Source organism: Emys orbicularis, chromosome 1 (assembly GCF_028017835.1).
Source record: "Emys orbicularis isolate rEmyOrb1 chromosome 1, rEmyOrb1.hap1, whole genome shotgun sequence".
Lineage (NCBI taxonomy): Eukaryota > Metazoa > Chordata > Testudines > Emydidae > Emys > Emys orbicularis.
This window is the reverse complement of record NC_088683.1, coordinates 342,585,086-342,606,730: the sequence shown is the minus strand read 5'-3', so window position 1 is coordinate 342,606,730 and position 21,645 is coordinate 342,585,086.

Below are 21,645 nucleotides of genomic sequence, written 5' to 3'. Positions count from 1 at the left end.
TGAATCAAGATTTACCTCCTCCCAAGCTCTAGCGACCTCCTGTTTTTTCACATCTCCTCTCATTTCTATGTTATTCAGTGGCATACCATAGAGAGAAATCATAGGGCCTTGTAAGTATTTCTGAGGGGTTCATTTTCTAAAAAGACAAAGAAACTGTACCAGTATTAGAATTTATGCATAGCTACTCTATAGTCACTGCATGTTTACACACACTCTTCCTCTCCTTCCCATTGCTCATGCTTCTCCCAAATGCTAGTTGGTTCCCTTACCTTACTCTTGTCTTCACACCTTCTCCCATGCTGCTCCTCACACTCAGAACTCCAGTCCCATACATGCATGCCAAATGACCACCATGCTTTCTTCATTTAAGCCTCGCCTTGAAATACACTTTTATTGTGAAGCTTTTTAATGAGAGAAACAAGAAGTTAGTTCAGTAAAAAGATATTACGTTACCTACCTTGTCTCTCTGATATCCTGTGTGCAATATGGCTACAACACTGCAAAGAAGCCTTTTAATGATAATCCACCTGTGACCCAAAGCACGTAGGTATTCACACCCTATACATTACTGTGAAAATCTTTTGTACAAAATATGCCTTGTGAGATATCATTTAAAAACTAATAACTTGCTGGTCAACGATACCATGGTAAAATGTATGTAGAAACATTATACATAAAGTTAACACCCCCAGTATGATTTTACTAGAACATGTGAAAGACCAGGTGGCCTTGCCTAGGTAAAGGTGTTAAATAGGTTTGTCCTAAACAAAGTAATGTAGGTTTGCCTCAATTTACATATAAGCGGTGAACAGGACCACCGAGAGAGCAGGGGGAGGAAATTGGAGGAAACAGAACAATTTGCATTTTAGCAAACACCAGCAAAGGGAAAAAAAACAGCATGGAGCTTCCTTCACCACCAGACTCTATGTTGCCTTCCTCTCAGCTTGAATAAACTTTACTTTGAAGGGATAACCTTCAGAAGAATACATTGCAAATGTTTGCAGGTCTAGAAAGGGCAGGGGGCCAAACAGGGAGAAACAGGTTTCCTCCCAAACAGGAGAGAAAGCAGCTATCTACCTGTCTCCAATGAGATTAAACATGATGTGACCAAAAACAAGAGAAGCCCCATTTATATAGAAATCAGCAGAGGGGTGAGAAGTCCACATGAAGGGAAGAACAGCATGAGGTTATCCTGCCTCTTGAAACAAAGTCACTGAACTTTGGAAGATATAAGCAAAGACAGAAACCATCTTTGGCATCCATCACTAGACAGACACAAGGAAATAGAACTCTTGAAAGCTGAAAAAGATGGGCCCTTCAGCCAAGGGGGAGAGGGTGGGTCTGAAGTCTCTGGAAACTGAATATAAGTGAGACACCTGCTTAGGCAAAGAGCTTTCACCTAGTATGATAAGGGAAGCCTGCTTCTTGGTACTTCTGTAAGGTCCTGACTGAGGAAAAGTCAGCTATGGCTGGGAAGAAGAATGACTGGTGAGAGAAACCATCTTGAACAAAGCCTGGGCCTTGCTAGATTTAAAAGGCTGCATTCACTTTTATTCACTGACACTACATACACTGACGGGAGGGATTTTCCCATCGGCGTGTATAATCCATCTTCCCAAGAGGTGGTAGCTAGGTTGATGGAAGAATTTTTCCATCAAGCTAGTACTGCCTGTCGGAGAAAAACAGAGTTCTCACTCTCTTTTTTGGGTGCAGCAAATCAGATACTTTATTTTCAAGCAATTGCGTACAGGGAGAGAGTGCACTAGGACACAGGGTTTCCCCTTCCTAGGCAGGTCTCTCAAAAGATAAACAATTAAGGCAAGCATTTATACCTTTTGTTACATACAATAATGAGCAACAGCTGCATTTTGTTTATACATAGGTCATCCTGATATCTTATTTTTCACAACTATTTAGACTCTAGTCTATATTCCATATTTAGCTACACAAGGTCGTAACAACTTCTCACAGAGTTCTTTCCCACTCGCCTCACACAATCCTCACTTCTACAAATCTCACGTTATTAGGGTTACAGCTAGCCTGACTCTTGCTCACAGAAGAGACTGTATGCATTGAAATCCCTTCAAATCCCTGTCAGTTCTTGCTTTACTTCCACATGCCTACACTAAGTCAGGATGGCTCCATCTCTCCCGGGTGTGGGTTTTTCACACCCCTGAAAGTCTCCCATGAGACCATTTAAGAAAGAAACATATTTAAAGAAAATTTCTAAGATACTTTGTGACAGGACTGTCATTTGGTGTATTGGACAATTGACTATGCTCTATCTGGTTTAGATTGTGAGGGTCTTGATTGAAGTAGAGTCCACATCTTCTGCTCCTTTATGTTTTATATACTGCTGGTATTCCATAAACAACAATAATGCATTGCAATACATACCTGGTGAAAGTGCCCTGCACTTTCAATTGAGTTCAATTATTAGTCACAATTTCTTACTCTTGGGCCATGTAGAGAATTTGCTACAGAGTTCATGCCATGATGGCAGTGCCCAACATCCACTTTTCTAGCTGCTTTAAGAGTGGCTGTTGAGACACCAAAAGGGATCCCCAATGATATTCAGCCAGGTATTGACAGCACCTTACTGTTTATTCAGTTTTTATGCTTACATCCAAAACTTTTAACCTCCACTTCAGCACTTTGTGAAGCTATGGCCTCAAGCTGTTATTCAAGACATTCTTCCATTGATTTGGTTGCCTGTAGATATGTTTTAGAGGTATATCTGGGAGAAACAGGAGCTTGCTAAATCTCCATCAAACAATTTAATAACATTCAAAGGTGTGCTGGACACTGCCAAGGGAGAGTGCACTCCAAGCAATAAGCTCTAGTACCAGGCCTGTTCCTGACTCCCAATATTGTGCTTGAGCTACACGGCTGTCCTTCCACTACAGGCAAGCAGATGAACATGTGGAGTAGAAGAGAAACAAAAAACAGGGAAGCAACCAGATGTCAATTTAGCTTGGAAAAAGCTACCACAAACAGAAAGGGGAAAATATACTTCAAAATGATGAAAAATTGCTTAGATGGTCGTCCAAAGTTTCATCACGAAGAGACAATGCTCTTTCATGTTGACAGAGGACTGGACTAAAAGAGAGGGTCTGACAAAAAAACAGTTCTTTTCCTATTAGGCAGCTTTTCATACTATTCAAGAGAATTTGCTGCAGTGTGTTAGATTCAGTTGTTTCAAAAAAGGACACTGTTCCAGTTTATTCTCTGCTTAACATTATCTGGGCAGTAAAGCAGATAATGTTCACTTTATAGTTTCTGAAAATTGAATAAATTAGGTATTTTAAGTAGGAGAATTAAAGGAATGTTAGCCAAATAGAATAAGGTACAATAGTTCAAGAAGAATTGCAGAAGAACAGCTGTAGGCTCATTGGATTGAGAGTAACTAGCCTATTTTGCATATAATTATTATGCATATAATAATAATTGGAGAAAAATCCCTTTTATGGCTTCAGTATGTTTTTAAAATGGCTTCAGCATGTTTTACAACTTAGGGTTAGTTGCAGGGTTGTTAAAATATGTGCACATGAACAAATAAGTCCATGCTGTATAATTATGCATATGCTTATATTTTGAATATTTCTCCCAGCTGGTTCCAAGGACATGCAAACAGTCCAGTTACACATAGCTTCCCCTTACCCATATGCACCTGGGGCCAAACCCAGTTCAATCCCACTGGCTTAATTACTGTGATGCCTAAATTGAATGTCCAAATCCAGCATTTGGTATACTCATATCAGCATGGAAGTATGTCAATAGATCCATATGGACCTATATAAACACCAGGGCCTGCCGGGGGTGGGCGGGTGGCAAGTGGGGCAATTTGCCCCAGGCCCCGGGCCCCACAGGGGCCCCCACGAGAATATAGTATTCTATAGTATTGCAACTTTTTTTTATGGACGGGGCCCCCAAAATTGCTTTGCCCCAGGTCCCCTGAATCCTCTGGGCAGCCCTGATAAACACTATTCATATGCACTCAAGTGCTAATCTGAGCACCCAACCACAGGATATAGACCAAAAAGACACCTGTGAGGGTGTATGCACTGGTTCTTTCAATCTATACTAGGAAGACAGCAAAAGGGCACTGGGGAAGGTCCTAAGCAGAAGTTCTACACTGAGTCAAAAGAGAGAGCAAGCAACTTTAAAGGTAATACTGTTTTCTTTATTCTAATAAAGTAGGATTGGGCATTTGATCGGTCCAAAACAATTGATCAATTGTCCATTCAAAATCCGGCAAATATTGTCAAATAATGTAAAAAATGGTCAAATGTTTTAAAGACTTAATGGTCTTCAATAGTCTTAGACTTAGCTAGATACTTATACCTAATTACAAAAAACAAGTTACTTAACTGAGTTATTTTAATTCAGAAAAATGTGAAACACAATTAAATGAAGTTCTTAAATATGAAAGAATTATCACTGATTTTAGCAACATTAGGTTAGCATTTAATTGTGAATGTCATTCAAGACTAAACAGTTATCCAAAAAAAAAAAAAAAAAAGAAAACAAACATATAGCAACTGTAAAAAAATCTCATTTTTAAATGCATTTATGCTAGGTAGACAGCAGGCCAACTCGTCAAGCATCTTGATTTTCATCATTATCTTTCTTTATCAGCTTCAACTGCTTCATCTGTATTTTTGTTGTCATCTTCATCAAATCCATCAATATCTCCTTCTTCCTCTTCATGTGATGAATACTGAGTCAATGCTTCATCTGCCACTTTCTTCTTTAATCTTAAATTGTGAAACACGGTCACCAGCTTCCCAGTCGTGGGAAGTCTTCAGTCTATTTCTGGTTTTTAAATGGATGATTCCCCAACCTGACCAATTTTGTTCCACACAAGTGTTAAAAGAATTTCTGCCACTGTATCTAGATTGCAAGGGGTCCACAACCCTTTTCACCCTGATGAAGTAAGCTGTTTTGATTCAACTGCTGGGATAGCACTCCACATTGTTTTATGACTGAACAAGGTGCTTCTTGTTTTACAGTTTGCTACCTCCATCAGAACTGTTTGTATATCCTTTGAAATTTGCAACAGCCAGTAGGCACTCACAAGCTAAATCAGGTTCATCATAAACATCTTCTTCCTGGAAGTATGTATCAAGAAGGTAGGCAGCATTATGTGTGGGAGAGATCACTCAATTTTTCTATGATATTGTTTTATTATTTTTTTCTATTCAACTTTTATGACTGTTTTCAGTATTCCCACAAACATTTCTTAATGTTCAGGAACTCGTTCTTGGCATCAAACACTGTACAATTGTCATTTTTCTATATTCTCAATGGACTGAGCTATGGGTTCAAGCAGTGAAATAATTTTGAGTTTTACATCTGAAAGACATTGTCATCAAGAATGTCAGTGCAGATTACTTGGGGGCAACATCTGGCAACCCTCCTTCAACAGCCGCTGAATGAAGAGCCTTCTTGCATATTTGAAGATCTTTGAGACATTTAATAGAAGATGCCCATCAAGCACAACAAGGCTTACTCAGTGTGGATGAAATTGAGTACTATTAAAAAATATACGCCGGAAAACAGATGCTGGTATTTATTTGTTTTTGAAAATCTTGACAATGCTTTTCACTTTTGACACTTGTGATGAGAAAGTTTCAGATCTTCAACATCACCAATGAAAAGCTGCATTGTGTGGGCAGCACATCTGTAACACAGAAGCTAGGGATACTCATTTATCAACAGAGTCCAAGCGGCTTTCATATTAGCTATTTTGTTGGTCACAACCAAAATAACTTTCCATGGACCCACTGATTATATTTTTAACTTGTCAGCAATATGCTGGGCTATGTGGTGATGCTCAGTTGTACATTGGAATGAGTAAAGGTTGTGGAGTTGTTACCATGAAGTTGATGACGCCCTCTTTGAGAGTATTGCTCCATCCATCAGACTCTGGAGACATGTGAGGAGCTTGTGCAATGAGAACACCAACTCTCTTTTTCACATTGTCTACTTTAGCATTCAGAAGTCTTCCTTCAAGCCATTTCCTACTTGACACTTTGCAAATTGGATTTAACTGATGGAAAAATTCTAGCATATAAGGATTTTCAACTATATGAAATGGTGTATTGCCGACATAAATACCTCTAGTGAATCTACAGTCAAGTTCGTTTTTCTGGTCATGGGACATTCTACCCAAAAACTCTTAATACCAATTTGATGAACGTCTGAAGACTTTCCAGGAGTAGGAGTTTTTGATGCTGAAGAAGATGGAGTAGCAAAATTCTTATTAGAAGACGAAGAAATGGAATTAGCTTCACTTTCATTGTCACATGTCATTCATGGTGCTATCTTCATCAGTAGACTCCAAGCTTCGTGATGATGTTGCCAAAGACAAAGTAGAAGGAGAATCCACAGAATTTTTTCCCTTTCTTGCTGTTTGACTACAACAAGCTATGTTTGAGAGTAGCTGGACACATGTCACAAGAATTCAACAAGTGTTTTCCCATTCTATCTACATGTGTTACATACTCAGAAGAACAGAACTTCCACTGAACTTTAACAGTTTTTCCATGATTGGGTCTAGTAAAAATAAAAAGTCCATACAAATTATTTTGGCTTTCCTGACGCTGCATAATTTTATGTCACTGTTATTAATGTCTCACTACTTCTGGAATGCTCTCTAGATTATGAAATATCTCCTGTATTTCCATCAACCAATAGCCATTCAGTTCTGTTTTTAACTGCTGCTCCAGAAGATTCCAACTAATAAAAATATTTTCAGGAATGCTGCCCCTTTCCTCCCAGAACCCTTACAGACTCCCATACCACATGCAGGTGGCCCCTCCTTCCTGCAGCAAACACAATGGACTCAGCAGCAGCAGCAAGAGGAATAGAGCAGCAAGGGAGGGGCATCTACAGATATGTACTGTCAACCCTCCCCCCCATTACCATAAAATATTTCATATTATCAGCAAGATTTGGCTGGGAATATGTGTGGGTGGGCAGGTGCGGTAGGGTGGGTATGACATTCCGGGGTGCAATACAGACCAGTGAGGGTCTGAGTCACCACTTGCCCTTTACCCTGCACCTAGGGTTGTCAACATTGTATTTAAAAAATAAGGGACTCTTTTCTTAGAACCCCCACCCCACCCCTTCTCCTGATATTATCATTATTAATAATAATAATAATAATAAGCAGTACTCACCTACATTCACCAAGCATATTTCTTGCTGCTTTTTGCAGCACTCAGCAACTCCCGATTTTGTTGTACAGAGAGGAAAAAATAAGGGATGTCCTTTCTAATAAGGGACTGTTGGCAACCCTAGCTCCCAACCAGTGCTCCTCACAAACAGCATGCAGGTCACACCCTGAATGTCTGTGTATAGTCACTGCCCCGGTTCAGCAGCTCTGATTCCAGCAGTCTGTCAGGAAACACCAGCCACACTCTGGCTTCCAGCAGCCCTGGTTACTATTTTCAGAGTGACCCAAACACACTCCTAGGGCTGATCTCCACTAAGGAGAGATTGACACTGCTGCAATGGATGCAGCAGGGGTCGATTTAGTGGGTCGAGTGAAGACCCGCTAAATCAACCGCAGAGCGTTCTCCAGTCAAACCTGGTACTCACGTAGTTGGAATAACGTAACTTAGGTCGACTTACCCTGGTAGTGAAGACAAGCCCCTAGTCCCAGATTTTCCCCAGAAAATGTGTGTTCTGCACTATACAGCCTCTCCTGGACAGTCCAGGCATATTAGGTCCATTGTCCCTCTAAGGGGATCAATATATAGCAGTCTGCTAGCTTAAATGGAGTTATCCAAACAATTCACGACACTGGCTTATTTTTAATTAAAGACTAAAACACGTTTATTTACTTACAAAGAGAGAGATTTTAAGTGGGTAAAAATAATGAGGCATTAAAGTCAGAAATGGTTACAAGATAAATAAAGATAAAAACTAGGGCTGTCAAGCGATTAAAAAAATTAATTGCACTGTTAAACAATAATAGAATACCATTTATTTAAATATTTTTGGATTTACAGTGCAAATATTTGTAATAAAGTATAATATAAAGTGAGCAGTGTACACAATGTATTCTGTGTTGTAATTATAGAGCCCACCACCAGTTTGGGGTGTCTGCCCTGTTTTAGACAGTCTGCCCTGAGGTAGGCACTCTCAGTCATGAGCCATTCCAGACAGCGTAACAGTGGTATTCACGAAGCAACTGCAGACAATGGGCCTGAGAAACGAGCACTGACTTGTGGGATTGCATCATAATGCAGGTTTGGGATGACAAGCAGTGGCTGCTGAACTATCAGATGCAAAAGTCCACATTTCCAGTTCTGTGTGCTGAGCTCAGCCCAGTCCTCCAGTGTAAGGATACCAGAACGGGAGCTGTACTGACAGTTGAAAAGCAAGTGGTGAGCTCACTTTGGAAGCTTGCAACATCAGTAGTAAATCATTTTGAAGTTGGAAAGTCCACTGTGGGGGCCATTGTCATGTAAGTGTGTAGGGCCATTAATCGTGTCCTGCTACACAGGACTGTGACTCTTGGTAGTGAATGGATTTGCAGCAATGGGATTCCTGAACTGTGGTGGGGTGATAGATAGCACTCACATCACTATTTTGTCCCCAGCCCACCTTGCCACAGAGTACATCAACAGAAAGAGGTACTATTTTATGGTTAAGCAAGCGTGGGTGGATCACAGAGGACACCTTGCCAATATCAGTGTGGGCTGGTCATGGAAGGTGCATCGTGCTTGCATCCATAAGATACTCCTGGGGGAATTCTGCATAAAAAAATTAAAAATTCTTTACACAATATTTTAAAATTCTGCATGTTTTATTTGTCAAAATAACACAATATAATCATGCCAGTTTCAATTATTTTGGTAATTTATTTCAAAATACAGAAGCCCCCCGGACTTACGCAATCGTTCCATTCCGGAAAGCCTTGCGTAACTCAAATTTTGCGTAAGTCGGAAACGTATATCCATACGTTACGCAAAAATTTCCGCAACTCGAAAATCTTATTTCTGGCTTATGGAACTTTTTCCGTAAGTGCGAATTTGCGTAAGTCGGGTCTTGCCTAACCCAGGGAGCATCTGTACCTGTCAGCAAGTGTGTCTGTAACAATACAGACAACAAAAAAGATTCAGGAACTGTTCTTTGACAAATAGATTCCTTACTAGGCATATTAATACAGAACTCTGAATAATAATTTGTTTAAACTACAATACAGAAACGTATTTCCCGCACCTCTCAGAAGCAGTGCAAAGGCTTGGGGGAGTCAAGGGTCACAGAGGAGCTGAGGGAGAGAGAAGTAATTGCTGGGGAGCAGCCTGGAAGTGAACCTGGAGGGTTGTTGGGTGTGAGTGGGAGAGGTATGGAACTGTATTTTGGGGGGGAAGGATTGTTAGGGAGCCTCCCCCAAGCAGACCCTGGCTGACCCCCAGCCTTCCTCATTCAGTCAGGCACATCTGCATCATCCCCCTATGACCCTGCATCCCCACTCATCCACCTCCTCCCCTGTCCCCATGTGTCCCTGCACCCCCATTCAGCCACCCCTTCTTCTCCCTGTCCCCATGTGTCCCTGCACCTCCACTCCCATTCAGCCCCTGCCCCAGTCTGTCCCCCCACTAGCCGTTCTAAACAGTTTGGGACCTCCCAGCAGCCCCATGTGCCCCCACACTGTCCATCCCCCCCATATTCCGTACCTCCTGACATGGCCCCATCAGCAGAGCACTGTGAGGAATGCAGCCTCTTTCTCTTGCTCTTCCTTTCCACAGCTGAAGCTGCTCCTGGCCGGGAGTGGCTGCTCTCTGTTCTGGTGCGATAGCAGCTGGTGGATGAAAGGCACAACTGCAGCACCTCTCTGGCAGAATGTATTTTCTGCGGAGAAAAAATTCTGTGTGGGACATGAATTCTGTGCATGCGCAGTGGCGCAGAATTCCTCCAGGAGTAATAAGAATACAGGACTGTTGAGAAAGCTGCAGTCAGGGACATTCCTTCTTGACTGGCAGATTATCACTGGTGGTTTTGACCCAGCCTACCTCTTGCTCCCCAGCTCATGAAATACACTGGCCATCGTGACAGGACCCAGGAAAGATTTAACTATCGCCTCAGCAGGTGCAGAATGACAGTTGAATATGCTTTGGGTAGACTGAAGGGACTCCAGTGATACCGAAGACTGTGAGACAACTCTATTTTTCCTTAAAGCACAGCTCTAAAGGCATTACCTTGCCATCATTAGCTGAAAATAGGGGGAAGAGTTAGGTGAAATAAGCTAAATTGGCAAGAAAATCAGGTGGTAACAGTAAACCATAACACTTAGGTAAATAAACTGACAGTTGGAATGTGAATATACATACGGTAGGAATGAGGCAATTGTTTATAGTTTGGTATGTGTGGAACATTGGCATGCAGCCAAGTAAAGAGCAGAGCATGCTCAGTACAGAAGTAGGCTAAAGGTCACTCAGGCATTGAAAAGTAAGTCAAGCAAGCATGCTCAGTATAAATATAGGCTAAGGGTCACAGACCATAATATTCATTAGACAGACCATAATACTACAGACCATAATACTCAAATGAGGTAAACGATTGACAGTTATGGTTCCAACAATTATATTTGGAGGACAAAGAAAGGATTGAACAATAACCATCACAGGAGACCTACCATACCTCCCCTGCTCACCAGCCGATTCCGTCGGTGTTCAAGGAGCAAGACACGGAGCCGGTACCACTGATTCCAATCAGAGCCTCCTCATTGCGGGATGATGCGGCCATCCTGTTGCTGCCCTCTCCTCCAGATGACTACTGGCAATATCAAGATCTGTTCCAGAGGGTGGGTAGTGATCTTCAACTCCTGCTGGAGGAGATCCAGGACCCTCAACTCTGTCTCCTGGATATCCTACAGCCACAGGGACCATCCAGGATGGCGTCCCATAAATGAGGCCATGATGGAACTTGCCTGAACAGTTTGGCACACACCTGCATCGTGTGCCCCCACCCCAAAGCGAACAGAGAGATGCTTTTTTGTATTGGCCAAAGGGGCAAATTTCCTATTTACACGCCTTGCCCCTAATTTACTGGTGGTGCAAGCAGCTACAGAGAAAGGTCTCAACAACATCCGCAGAAGTCAACCCTGCCAGCCAAGGCATTCCCAAGGCTGGATCTCCTGGGCAGGAAGGTCTTTTCCTCAGCAGGCCTCCAGTTTTGTATAGCCAACTACCAAGCATTGTTGGCTAAATATGACTTCAAAACCTACACAAGCCTGGTGGAGTTTAAGGACAAGCTCGCTATGGATGATCAAGCCCAGTTCCAGGCCTTGGTGTACAAGGGGAGATTGTTGGTCCTCTAAGCCATGGTGGAAATGGCTATACTGCATCCCGCTTGTTAGCCTCCAGTCTGATCATGCACAGAGACTCTTGGCTCCAGTCACTGGGCTTTCCAAGAGAGGTCCAAAATACAATTCAGGAACTCCCTTTCTGTGATGAAGCCAACCTGTTCCATGAAAAGACAGATGAGTTTCTGCATTCCCTGAAGGACTCACAATCCACTTTGAGGCCCCTGGGGATATACACTCCAGCTCCCTGGAGGAAACATCAGAAACATCCCTTCAGCCACCTGCCACCTCTCTCTCCCAAAGAGCCTGTTTCCTGGCCCCAATCACTGCCACATCCTGAATGTGCTTCCAGCCTCAGGCCAAGGGTCACTTTTGACATGCAGGCCAAGACCCCCACACCATACACTGATGCCACATACTTTGCCACCTGTCATCTTTGGCAGCTGGTGGGGACCCCCTTCAGCCCTCTTATACCGAGGGCCACCATTGTGATGGACGCCTCCCTTGCAGGATGGGGTGCCCATGCAGACCATGACATAGCCCAGGGTACATGGACACCACAGGAAGCCAGACTGCACATAAATGTGCTGGAGCTCAGAGCAGTCCACCTAGCCTGCAAGGCCTTCCTTCACCTTATACCAGGGATTCTCAAACTGAGGGGGTCACAAGGTTATTATGTGGGGGGTATGAGTGCATGCATGAAACAGAGAGCAACTGCTATAAAATATATAATTTAAATCTAGAGTTTTAGAAAATTACACATCCTTTCCTTCACAATGTAGAGTATTTACTTCTAAAAGGATTGTAAACACAATGCAGCGATCGTTGTTCCTAAACAAAATATAAAGTTGTATTATCACCACTTTAAGGAAATTGGACTCTGGGGATTGTAATATTGTGTGTGCAGGTTTGTTGTCTTGAGAATAAAAAAGTGGGACAGACAACATTAGAGGACTTGATTCTTTATCAGCTGAAGAGCTGTATTTAACCGCAGACCAATCAGAACACTGAGATCGGCAAAGAAAAAGTAATTTATAATTTAACAGTCAGACACACAGGCAGGTGTAGTGCTGGGGGACTTGTGGGGGCTATACCCCCCCAAATTTGCCTTAGCCCCACCGTAACCATCCATCCCAGCACAAAGGTGAAATGTTACGCAGAAGAAAGGGTGGCATGGTATGGTATTGCCACCCTTATTTCTGCAGTTCTGTGCTGCTGCTGATGGCAAGGCTACCTTCCGAGCTGGGCACCCGATCAGCAGCCGCCGCTCTCTGGCTGCCCAGTTCTGAAGGCAGCGCCGGCCACCACCAGCAGCACAGAAGTAACGGTGGCAATGGGGTGCTAGCAAGTTTGTATGTTTGTTAATATCACTTTTCACAGCAGACTTACTAGTGCCCCATTGCCACCCTTTCTTCTGCGCTGTTGCTGGTGGCGGTGCTGCCTTCAGAGCTGGGCAGCTCTGAAAGTAGCACTGTCACCAGCATCAGCACAGAAGGGTGGCAATGGGGTGCTAAATCTGCTGTGAAAAGTGATATTGACAAAGTTTCATTGCGGCCCCCCAGACTCCCTCTTGCACTGTGTTTGTGCACCACTGGTCTAGCCCACCCCAGCTCTCCCAGCGGGAAGAGGCGGACGCTGCCCCTGCACACAGGCGCATACTTTCTCCTGAAAATAATGGCCATCTTTACTGCTAAAACCACTGAAAAGCAAAAGGATCTTGAGTCTTACATTCAACATGGTTTTACCAGCATCGTTACTGGTATTTAAAAACTGCAATGCATCATTTGTTGCAAAGTTTTGTCTGCTGAATTGATGAAACCAGGAAAACTGCAGTGACATCTTGAAACTAGACATCCTGAGCATAAAAATCAAAACATGGATTTTTTTCAAACGCAGAGAAGAAGCAACAAAGAAAGCCAGGCTTGATGTAGATGGAAGTTTCCGACAGCAAACATCCTCAGCTGTGAAGGCCTCTTATGTTGTGTTGCTACAAATCGCCTGTGCCAAGAAGCTGCATACAATAGGTGAGGAACTTGTTCTATAAATAAATAAAAAATATAAATAAATGGAGATATCCTATCTCCTAGAACTGGAAGGGACCTTGAAAGGTCATCGAGTCCAGCCCCCTGCCTTCACTAGCAGGACCAAGTTCTGATTTTGCCCCAGATCCCTAAGTGGCCCCCTCAAGGATTGAACTCACAACCCTGGGTTTAGCAGGCCAATGCTCAAACCACTGAGCTATCCCTCCCCCCATAAAAATCAAAAATCAAAATCTTCTGCCAGCATGAAGATATTATGTCACTTATGCTTGGCAATAATACTGCCAAAAAGCTTAATATGCTTTCTATGTCGAAAGATACTGTGATATGCAGGATATGTGAGATGTCTGAAGATATCAAAGGACAAGTTGTGCATGAAAATAAACATTCTGCTTTCAGGATGTTCAGCCTGCAACTTTCTACTGATAACTAACTGCATACAATTGATAGTGTTCTTATGGTATGTTAATGCCAGGGATGTTAAGGATGAGTGCTTATTCTCTGCACAACTTGAAACAACCATAATAGAACAGGACATTTTCAATAAGGCGAATGCCTTTTTAGAAAGCAATGGCATTGAGTGGAAAAATCTTTGTGGTATATGTACTAACGGTGCTCCAGCCATGATGGGTGTGCAGTCTGGCTTTCAGAAGAAGATAAAGTGCATGTCACCTAATGTGATTGTCACTCATTGCAGAATCCATTATCAAGTCCTAGCTGCAAAGACATTGCCAATATGCCTGAATGCTGCAGTGGACGTTGTTATACTAGTAGTAAACTTCATTAAAGTGTATGCTCTGAATATTTATCTCTTTCGAGAGCTCTGCAGTGAAATGAGGTGTAGGGGGAAACAAAGTTCTGCTTTTCAACAATCAAGTCCAATGGCTTTCTAGAGGACATGCCTTAAAGCACGTTTTTATACTTCATGAAAAGATGGTGGAGTTTGTCCTGCAATATAGTTGGGGATTGGTCCTGCTTTGAGCAGGGGGTTGGACTAGATGACCTTCTGTGGTCCCTTCCAACCCTGATATTCTATGATTCTATGAAAAAGAAAAACAAGAGCTGAACAAAAAGTTTAGTGACAAAAAATGGCTTCTCTGCTTGGCATATCTAGTCAATATCTTTGATAGACTTAATGACCTCAATCTGTCGCTTCAGGGAAAACGTTCAACATTAATAGACCTGACTAATAAAATCAGAGCCTTCCAGATGAAGTTGGATCTGTGGTGCAGTAAGTTGGACACAGACAGATACGGCATATTTCCAACACTTTCCTCATTCAGCCAGGAGAAGGAAGTCAACCTTGATAGTGCTCTCATGTCAGCTATCAGTGAACATCTGAGAGACCTTCACAAAGAGTTCCTGCACTATTTCCCAATGCTACCAGAAGCACTTCATTCCCTGGTGAAGAACGCTTTCAGTGTGACGGCTGAGCAGTTACCTACTGAGGATATTCACGCACAGGAACAGTTTATCAACCATGATAAAGTGAAAGCACAATGATGAAGTGTAAGCAAAACTCACACAGCTGCCTCCAAACCAGTTCTGGTGCTCAGTTGCAAGTGAGTACCCACCGGTGTCTGAAATGGCCCTGAGAGTCCTTCTGCCATTTTCCCACTACCTATGAATGCGAGAGTGGATTGCTGTCATGTTTTCAAATGAAATTTTACTTAAAGGTAACTATTTAAAAAATAACTTTTCTGCTTATGACAATAATTCAGTAAAAATGTGTTTTGTCTTAATTTAAAAGCGGTGAGAAAAGATAAATTCATTGTAAACAATAGGGTTATAAATTTAGCATTTAAAATAGTGTTAAATATAAAAAGTGTGTTTTTAATTTATATAGGGAGTTGCACTCAGAGGATTGCTGTGTGAAAGGGGGCGCCAAAACAAAAAGTTGGAGAATCACTGCCTCATATGCTTTCTCCATGGTCAACATCATCATGGTGGTTTGTGTCAACAAAGAGGGAGGGGCAAGATCTTGTCCCCTCTGCTCAGAGGGAGTCAGACTACAGAACTGGTGTCTTAGGAACCAGGTTGTCATACAGGCCGCATACCTCCCAGGTGCTCAGAACTGCCTAGAGACAGACTGAGCAGAACGCTCTGCACAGACCACAAATGGGAAATACACGACAGTTCTGACCAATCTTTTTGCACAGTGGGTGCTTCCCTCAGGGATTTTTTTTGCATCCCAGACAAACAGAGAGCTCCCCATGTACTGCTCGAGGGGGGCCGCAGGCAGTGACACGCAGGGCAATGCTCTCCTGCTCCCCTGGACTGGCCACCCTTGATACTCTTTCCCCCCATTCCTCTTACACCTCAAGTTCTTCAGAAAGTTTGTTGGGACAGAACCACCGTCATCCTCCTCGCGCCCAATTGGCCTGGAGGCTGTCCAACCGCCGAACCATCAGGATCCACCCATTCCCGAATCTCCCCACACAGGACCATGTGAGGCTCAGACACCCCAACCCAAGCTTCCTCCAGCTCACGGACTGGTGTTTGGATGGGCGTCAGACATAGAATGTGCACGTCCTACCTCAGTCCAAGAAATCCATACCCCGAGCAGGAAAGAGGTCAATGACAGAGCCTGCTACCAGGGTAAGTGGCGCCGCTTCTCAGCGTGGGCACACTGCCACCATCATTCTATTGACACGGTGACCATTCCAATTATCCTCAACTATCTCCTCACCCTAAAGACATCCGCTTTAGCCCAGAGTTCCCTCCATGCTCTCAGTGCCTTTCTTCCCCCAGGGGAGGAACACTATCTTCATGCACCCAATATGAAAGGCTTTGTCAGAACCTTCCCACCAGTCATCAGACCCCAGTGGGATCTTAACCTCATCCTGTCAGCTCTCACAGGGCTGCCCTTCAAACCTATGGCAACCTGTGCCATGACCCACCTCTCCATGAAAGTGGCATTCTTAGTAGCCATCACTTTGGCCACATGGGTCAGTGAGCTAGCGGCCATGATGGTTGACCTTCCCTGCACGGTTTTCCTTTCCTTTACAAGATCTCCTTGCGGTTACACCCCAAATTCCTCCCCAAGATTGTGTCCAAATTCCATATCAACCAATCAATTCACTTATCTGCAATCTTTCCAAAACCCCATGCCTCTCTTGAAGACAAGAAACTACACTCCCTCGACGTCAGACGTGCCCTGGCATTCTACCTGCAAAGAACCAAGCCCATTAGAAAGTCTCAGAGACACTTTGTTGCCATGGCAGAAAGATCAACAGGCCAAGCCATATCTTCACAGAGAATTTCTAAGTGGGTTTTGGGATGCATACTTGAATGCTACAAGATAGCAAACCTTTCCAATCCCAGGGGGTGTTACAGCTCATGCTACATGGGTGCAGGCCGCCTCCACAGCATCCTTGTCCAATGTGCTGTTGCAAGACATTTGCAAAGCTGCAAATTGGCGATCTGTCCACGCATTTACAGCGCACTACACCCTGACTCAAATGGCAGCCATAGATGCAGGCGTAGGAAGAGCCGTATTGCAAACTGGTCTGCCACTAGCCTCCTTGCACTTGCCTGTACAATGATTGCTGATCGCATGTTACCCATGTGTGGAATACACATTGAGACCATGACTTGAAGAAGAAACGGAGCCCTCCTTTTCCTCTGCTTCAGACTCGATTACATTGTGGTAAGAGGAGAAACTGGAGAGGTGTCAACTTGCACCGCCCCTTATACCCTTGGTCGGGAGCACAAGGGGAGACACTGTGTATGTGAGAAAACTTCCAGACTCAGGCACAGAGCATGCACACATGCCCATGTGTGGAATACAGATAGGCACCACACATCTTGTACACTGCCAAACTCAATGGGGTATTGGACTCTAAAATAAAAACAGGTATTATTTCTCCTTGAAAAAGTCTAAAATGATTCCCCCAAACACACTTGATGCACGTTATTGCCCAAATTCTCTTCAAGCTTGGGTGCAAAATCTGAATGTGTAAAAAAAATAGCATTTGAACATACAAACTATTTAATGAAATTGTAGAATTTTTAGATTGTATAAGACAGAGGGCTACAAACTTTTGCAAAAAACTGCCTTCCATTAATTCTTATGGGTCATGATAGTTAGAGTTCTATAATGGGGTACTAAAGGAAGATTTAAAAGTTCGGGGGGATAGAAAGAGAATGACAGAACAAAATAACATGAACCAAAACATTTAAAGCAATATGATGTCCCATGTTATTTGCAAGGACCTGTTGTCATTACTATTGAGAAAGACTAGATGCATGCAGGAGGCATCAGCACCTGCCCACTTGATGTGAAGGACCTCCTCTCATCCCAGCAGAGGGCTGTATGTGGCGGCCACTGTTGACCCAGCAGAAGGGCTTCCACACACTGCAAACTGTTTTGAGGTGGTGAAGCTGATGCTGCTCTGAGAAACCAACAGTTCTGAAGATGTAAGCTACAGTTGGCCTGAATACCACTGATGCATCATCACCACGTCACCTCCAACAGTGTTCCAGGGGCGGTGAATTTCATCCTATCCTACCAACAGCTCTGTTTCAGGTGATGGCAGCACCCCCTTCCTGACAGTGCTCAAACAGGGACACACCTCGGGAATTTCTCTACAAGCTATTGCAATCTTTAGCCACAAGCTTGCTAGTGAGGAGGGCCTAAATTGCTTATTGCTAGAGGATGGCAGATGACATACAGCTCTTCCTTCTATACTACAACCCCAGTTCAACAAACTTGCACTGCAAGGAGAGTTTCACTCCCCACATTTGAACAGGCCTGCCGTTTTTGGAAGGAAAGGAATGTAGCCTTTTATTTTATTTAATGTGAATTTTGTTTTAATGTGAATTCACTGTAGCCACCATGGGTTTGGCTCTGGTGGCTACAGTTTCAAGCTTAACAGAGTGAAAGTTGCCTCTGCTACTTGCTTCGCACTTAGAGTCTCTAGGACACATAAAGACCAAGGGTAGTGACCACACAGACATTCACAAGAACAAGGTCTAGTCTATTTTACAAGTTTTATTAAAGTTACAATTAAAGTTATGATTACCCAAGCATATAGAAATTCTATACAGACCTATGCACAAGTTACAAACATAGTTATACTCACATCCTCCTAGAGCGTGTTAGGCTCTGACGGGTCTCTCATGGATTGAGCATCAGTAGACAGGGCCGGCTCTAACTTTTTTGCCGCCCCAGGCAAAAAAAAAGAGCGCCGCCCCGGCGTAACACCCCCCCCCAGTGCCGCGCCGCCGAAACCCCTGCCCCCCAGCGCCGGGCCGGGCCGGGCCGCCGAAACCCCCGCCTCCCATCCCGAGCGCTGCGCCGGGATGCGCCGCCGAAACCCCCACCCCCCGCAGCGCTGCGCCGGGCCTCTGAAACCCTCGCCCCCCATCCCGAGTGGCGCGCCGCGCCGGGCCGCCAAACCCCCCCCCCAGCGCCGCGCCGGGCCACCGAAACCTCCGGCCCCCCGAGCGCCACGCCGGGCTGGGCAGCTGAAACCCCCACCCCCGAGCGCTGCGCCGGGCTGCCGAATCCCCCCCAGCGCCGGGCCGCCCAAACCCCCGAGCGCCGCGCCACCGAAGCCCCTGCCTCCCCGAGCGCCGCGCCAGCCCCCGCCACCCCCGTGCCATGCCGCTGGGAAAAAAAACCAAAAACCCTGAGCGCCCCCCGCCACCCCAAGATTGGCCGCCCCTTCCGAGGTGCCGCCCCAAGCACATGCTTTGTTGGCTGGTGCCTGGAGCCGGCCCTGCAGTAGAGGGATGATTCCTGCTGGAGTTTCCCACAAGGAGCTCAATTTTCCCACTCTGTGCAGCCCCTTTTTATAATGCGATTCTGACTATGCTGTATTAGCATTTATGCACATTGTGTACCCTGTGGTTAGGGCATGTGTTAGAAAAATCTGTCTACCGGGTATCTTGCAAGCAAAAAATACTCTTACTATTAATTTTTCACAATATCACCCATTAGTACATCTTTTCTCATAATCTTAGGGCATTGGGTTATTCTTCGGTCACTTACTTATATCAGCATTTCTTATCTCCAAGGCCTGAAATAGCTAAGCTAAAATCTTGCAGGCCTCAGCCTACAGGCCTTGCGTTTCAACCCTACTTACTTAGATACCTAATACATGACTATTCCCTCTACATACTGATCAATCTTATACTTCTATAATGCTACAACTTAACTCTATTTAGCATACAATTATTATATACAACATAACATGTTAGTGAATTATAACATCACACAATAAATGAACAATAAACTGAAATCATTGGCTACAGGAAGTAGTTCCATCACTTATCAGATATTACTTTTCTGTGCTTGAGCTAGTTTTGGGACATCCAGAGAGACTGTAATAACTAAAAAGGCAAAGTGCTGTAGCTGGTGATTCTTCAGTAAACCGTTGACAATGTATATAATTTACATACAATATATTCCATGTTTTAAATGCATTTGGTACTCATTTAAAAAATAAATTATTGAATGATTTAATTATTTTCAGTTTTATTATAGGAATCTGTTGCCTTTAGACATGATTCCACCCCACTCTGATTGGTCCTCCCAGAGCCTTTTGGCTGAGGATTTGATCTTGCAAGGCAACAAGCATCCTCAACTCTCATTGAAATCCAAATGAGGTTCAGGACTTAACACCTCTGAAAATCAAAACACTTTTTATTCAGGTGACTGAGTATAGTTAAGTTTTGCTTTAATCAGCCAAGTTTGAAAATTTTGGCCAAGTTTTCATTTTAGATGCAGGGTTTTGTCACTAAGTGCTTCAGCTAGCCCAGCGTTTCTCAAACTGAGGGTACTCCAGGGGGTCCGTGGGCCCCGCTGACAACTCCTCCCCCTCCCTCCCAGCACCTCCTGCATGCCGGAGAACAGCTGTTCTTGGGGGAAGGGGTGGAGGGGGTGAAATGGGGGCAGGGCCTGGGGCTAAGCAGGAGGTTTGGGGGTCCGCGAAAAAAATTAAATCAAAATGGGGGTCCTCGGGTTGCTAACGTTTCAGAACCACTGAGCTAGCCCATGATTTAAAAAGACTTGAAAACCCAAACCAGAACAAATAAAAAAAATCAAATAAAGTTTCAAATATTTTTATTTGTAAAGTCATTGTAAGTTTCTGGAAAAAGTAATTAAAGTAATAAAGCAATAAAGTTTTTAAAACATTCAGAGTTTCAATGTGTGCTATTCTTACAACATCTTTATTGCTACAAATACTAAACACGAAATTTCCTAACATATATTGAAGCTCAGGGCTGAAAAAAAATGACTTTATAGCTTATTTAAAAAATATATATATATTTTTTTATATAGTAGGATTACCACTATCTCTGTGGTCCAGTTTGATTAAGCAATTAATGGATCATCCTGAATTGCAAAAACAATTACAAAAATCTCAGAAAAATGCCCAAAGGGTTATGATTACTTTTCACCACTCTACTAAACAAATGGAACAAGTGATGGAGCATATAAAAAGTGACACCAAACATAGTTGGTGGGAAGTCTTTCGGGGATGGTCTCTCACAGCAACAGGATTCTTTAACGTAATTTTACATTCTATTGTGATAGTCTTAGCAGAATAAATTAAGCTAGTATTGGAGTGCCTTGGGTCCAAATTTTGGGGTAACAGCTAATGAAACAAGCCATGATGTTGTTATGAAGCAAGGGCAGAAGATAGCAGACCTCTGAGTCCAAAACCATTGTGAGACCCCAGTGTGAAACTGAAGTTCTAGCAATAGATCCTGCAAAGTTTGACATCGGAGATTCACCATTGTCTGAGGAGTGGAAGGATCGCCTGAGGAAGAAATTTTCTGAAAGATCCAAGGTATTCTCACTGCATGAGTGGGATGTGCAAAAGGAGTGAAACCCATCAGACTACAAGACTCCTGACCCTTTAGGGAGAGATCTAGGAAGATTGCTCTCTCAGAGATGGAAGATGTGCGAGCTTCAAGAGCTGATTGTGAATTGCAACATTACAGAGTCTCGCAGGCCGTACGCCTCAACCAGTGTGGTGATCCATAAAATGAATGGGAAAATCTGGATGTGTATTGACTACCGCACCTTAACAGCTGCACTGTAGTTGACCAGTACACTATGCCTTGAGTACAAGATGCCTTGGATTGTTTGCTGGGGAGCCAGTTGTTCTCAGTATTGGATCTCCAAAGTGGATACTACCAGATCCCGCTGGGAGCAAAATATAACGAGAAGAGAGCCTTCATCTGCCCAATTAGGGTTTTATCAGTTTTAACGCATGCCTCAAGGGATTTCTGGAGCACCTGCCACATTTCAATGTCTTATGGAGAAAGTTGTGG